Raw genomic sequence first — 4337 nt, forward strand, 5'->3', positions numbered from 1 at the left:
CATTAACTGGTGGGAAATCATAAAGTTACCCTGTGCTTCTTCCCCTGGCAGCTTTCAGTAGGAGCTCTCGGCTCCCACTCTAGGGAGGTACTTATGCTGATCCGATTCTGCTCCGGAGGTATTACTCTGAGTACGCCTGCTAAGCACATGCTCACTCTTCCCGAAGGAGAACAATCTCGGGGCCATTACTATAGGCACTGATTATACAGGACACGTTACTTAACTAAAAACAATAAACAGGAAGAGGACACTCTTAAAATACATATCTATACATATTTACAGGACTCACAGTGAGGCCCTCTGATAGGGTCCTCAGAGTCCTGCTTCCAGAACATTGGGTGGGTGAATATATATATATATATATATATATATATATATATATATATATATGCAAATATAACTGTATGCTCATCTGCATGTCTTAGGCAGGTCTGCAACCCCGCCTTTCCCCATTATCACCCAGCATACAGCACTTCCACTGCAGCAAGGGATTCTGGGAAATGACATGCAAATGAGCACACAGTGTCACTTTTTTGCCTCAATAACCATTTTTAACATGGTTCCCTATAGGCTTAAGCTTGCTGCATGGTCACAGCTTTGAGCACAGCCAGGGTTAAGGTGCATACCCAGAAAACCACCCACAGACAGCTGTTTCGACCTTGATGGGTCTCATCAGTGTGGGGTTGATTTTACTGGGAATGCAAGAGAGGCTATGGGATAGGCTAAACCATATATATATATCACACACACATGCACTATTAACACCTTAAATTACTTGGTAGTCCCCAAAGGGCGGCTACAGATGTATTGGAAGATTTAGAGACAGTAGGGGGTATCAATTGTTGTAGAGTATTGCTCCAAGACAAGTGCAAATTGCATAATATTAATACTGCGGCAATGTATCAAGATGTTTTCCTCCATTCCTTGCTCCACTTGTTCGATGATCGTTTTGGGGAGTGGTTATTGAAGGAATTATGGGAGAAGAGATTCGGTGAATCACAATGCGATGCATCAAAAACTGTGTCTCTAATTGGGGCAGTTTTCCCCTCTTTTTGCGTCAAATAAAAAACACCAGATTCAGGTGGTGTGCGCCTGTGTGTGATCTGCGCACAAAATAAAAAGCGAGATTAGAAAGGTTCATACACATCGCTGGTGCAAACAGATGCAGGTACAAGTATTTCCTCTGCGTTTGAGCAAATTTCACCCTTTTTATACTTTCCCCCTTCAAAGTGCATGTATTGAATGATGGAGCCTAGCTAGGACATTGGGTAAGTACATCGGGTAAGTACATCTCGCAACGGTAGCTATATTGGTCTTCAGTGTTATTGAGAACAAGGGTGCTTTAGAATCAGAAACCATGTCATCATAGGGTTTTGATAAAGACATTAAGTTAGTCTGACCAAACTTCAGGGTTTACTGGGTTTACTAAGAAATGCAGAGGAAATAACTTTGTGAATTACACACAGTCACATGCCTGTTGTGTCCTTCCAATAAGCAACAGCACGTGGCTAAACTAGGCTAGCAGGCTTTAACCCAACCGCTGCTGGAGAATCTTTGGTCTCTGAAACTGCTTTCTAGAGCTCCGCTTCATTCAAATGAACGGTAGACTAAAAGCTGCTCTTGCGTGAGGAAGATGCTTTACAGTTTATTGAATAAGGGTCTAAATCAGGGGAAGCCAACTCCAGTTCTCAAGCCCCCCCCCCCAGAAAACAGGATCCCAAGCAGAGCACAGGTTCCCTGAACCAACGCGGCACAGCACAAACCTTTGTACACGCAGCAGGGCTTATAGCCTAGCTCACTGGCAGGGTGGAGGTCCAATAATTACCCTGTGAGATTATTGGCAAATCAGCCGAAACAGGAGAGTCTCGTGTGACAGGAGGCTACACCCAGGTCTTACTTGCAGCACTAAGAACAGATCAAATACGTCCCTGCTTCTGAGCTACACATACCATCAGGAGTCTTGCAAAACCTGTTTGCACTTTAGTACCATAAGAAATCTCCAGAAAGGATCCATTTCCACAGACGCATGAGGCATCATTGTGGCACAGTGGATATAACCATGGCTAAGCCCACACCGGCTTTCTCCCACTGGTCACACAATATTGTGTCATTTTGGGACTTCCGGTACATTTTCTCCTCTGCCATGGATAAGGGAAGCCTTAAAGCTCTTTGTACCGAAACCTGTGAGGAGAGAACCTAACCCCTTGACCAGTTAGCGAGTAAATGCTGTGAGGAGAGAAGGGAGCCTTGCAGGGGGGGAGGGAGAAGGGAGCCTTGCAGGGGGGGAGGGAGAAGGGAGCCTTGCAGGGGGGGAGGGAGAAGGGAGCCTTGCAGGGGGGGAGGGAGAAGAGGCTGAGGGAGCCAGAGTTGTTGAAAGCGTTTTGTACCCCAAACTGGACGGGGCTTAAAATTATACATGAGTTTGTACTTGCATAGGAGGGGCTTACAGACATTTTTGATGTAGGCGTCAAACCTTATAATAAACACTAGCTGGATAATAATGTTGAAATAACATAACATAACATGAAGTGACATAACAGATGTAAAAATGTGAGGCGTGTGTCCTGCTAGGGTGTGAGGCGGCAGGTGGCGCGTGGGTTGTGAGTGCTGTCTGTGAGTGGGGGTCCTGCTAGGGTGTGAGGCGGCAGGTGGCGCGTGGGTTGTGAGTGCTGTCTGTGAGTGGGGGTCCTGCTAGGGTGTGAGGCGGCAGGTGGCGCGTGGGTTGTGAGTGCTGTCTGTGAGTGGGGGTCCTGCTAGGGTGTGAGGCGGCGGGTGGCACATGGGTTGTGAGTGCTGTCTGTGAGTGGGGTCCTGCTAGGGTGTGAGGCGGCAGGTGTCGCGTGGGTTGTGAGTGGGGGTCCTGCTAGGGTGTGAGGCGGTGGGTCAGTGATGTCGGTGCGTAGAGGCGGGAGGCAGCAGGTGTGTGTGGCGGCAGGTATGTGTCGAGTGTGGCGGGAGTCTGTTGAGTGCATGCAGCGGCTGTGAGGCGGTGGGTGAAAGGCAGAGGCGGGCGGAGTAAGGGTGGGTGAAAGGCAGAGGCGGGTGGGCGCGAAAGCAGAGGCGGGGAGGCAGGAAGGCGGGCAGGAAGGCGAAGATTGGTGGGAAGGGGGGGGAGGGAGGGGAAGGGGGTGGGAGAGGGGAAGGGTGTGGGAGGGGGGAAGGAGGGGGAGGGAAAGGGGAAGAGGGGGAGGGAAAGGGGAGGAGGGGGAGGGAAAGGGGGGAGGGAAGGGGAGGAGGGGGGAGGGAAAGGGGAGGAGGGGGGAGGGAAAGAGGGGGAGGAGGGGGAGGGGAGGAGGGGGGAGGAAAGGGGGGGAGGGGGGGGAGGGAAAGGGGGGGAGGAGGGGGGAGGGGAGGGGGGGGAGGGAAAGGGGGGGGAGGAGGGGGGAGGGGAGGGGGGGGAGGGGAGGGGGGGGAGAAGGGAGGAGGGGGGGGAGGAGGGGGGGGGGGAGAGGGGGGGGGAGAGGGAGGAGGGGGGGGGGAGAAGGGGGGGGGGGGGGGGGGAGAAGGGAGGAGGGGGGGGGGGAGAAGGGAGGAGGGGGGGAGGAGGGGGGGGGGGGAGGAGGGGAGGAGGGGGGGGGAAGGGGAGCGGGGGGGGGGAAAGGGGAGCGGGGGGGGGGGGAAAGGGGAGCGGGGGGGGGGGGAAAGGGGAGCGGGGGGGGGGGAAGGGGAGCGGGGGGGGGGGGAAGGGGAGCGGGGGGGGGGAAGGGGAGCGGGGGGGGGAAAGGGGAGCGGGGGGGGGGGGAAAGGGGAGAAGGGGAGCGGGGGGGGAGGAAGGGGAGCGGGGGGGGAGGAAGGGGAGCGGGGGGGGAGAAAGGGGAGCGGGGGAGGGAGAAAGGGGAGCGGGGGGGGAGAAAGGGGAGCGGGGGGGGGGGGAAGGGAGCGGGGGGGGGAGAAAGGGGAGCGGGGGGGAGAAAGGGGAGCGGGGGAGGGAGAAAGGGGAGCGGGGGGGGAGAAAGGGGAGCGGGGGGGGGGAGAAAGGGGAGCGGGGGGGGAGAAAGGGGAGCGGGGGGGGAGAAAGGGGAGCGGGGGGGGGAGAAAGGGGAGCGGGGGGGGGGAGAAAGGGGAGCGGGGGGGGGGAGAAAGGGGAGCGGGGGGGGGGAGAAAGGGGAGCGGGGGGGGGAGAAAGGGGAGCGGGGGGGAGGAGAAAGGGGAGCGGGGGGGGGAGGAGAAAGGGGAGGAGCGGGGGGGAGAAAGGGGAGCGGGGGGGGGAGAAAGGGGAGCGGGGGGGAGAAAGGGGAGCGGGAGGGGAGAGAAAGGGGAGCGGGGGGGGGGGAGAAAGGGGAGCGGGGGGGGGGGAGAAAGGGGAGCGGGGGGGTGGGAGAAAGGGGAGCGGGGGA

This window comes from Ascaphus truei, chromosome 6 (assembly GCF_040206685.1).
Source record: "Ascaphus truei isolate aAscTru1 chromosome 6, aAscTru1.hap1, whole genome shotgun sequence".
In the NCBI taxonomy this organism is placed as follows: Eukaryota; Metazoa; Chordata; class Amphibia; order Anura; family Ascaphidae; genus Ascaphus; species Ascaphus truei.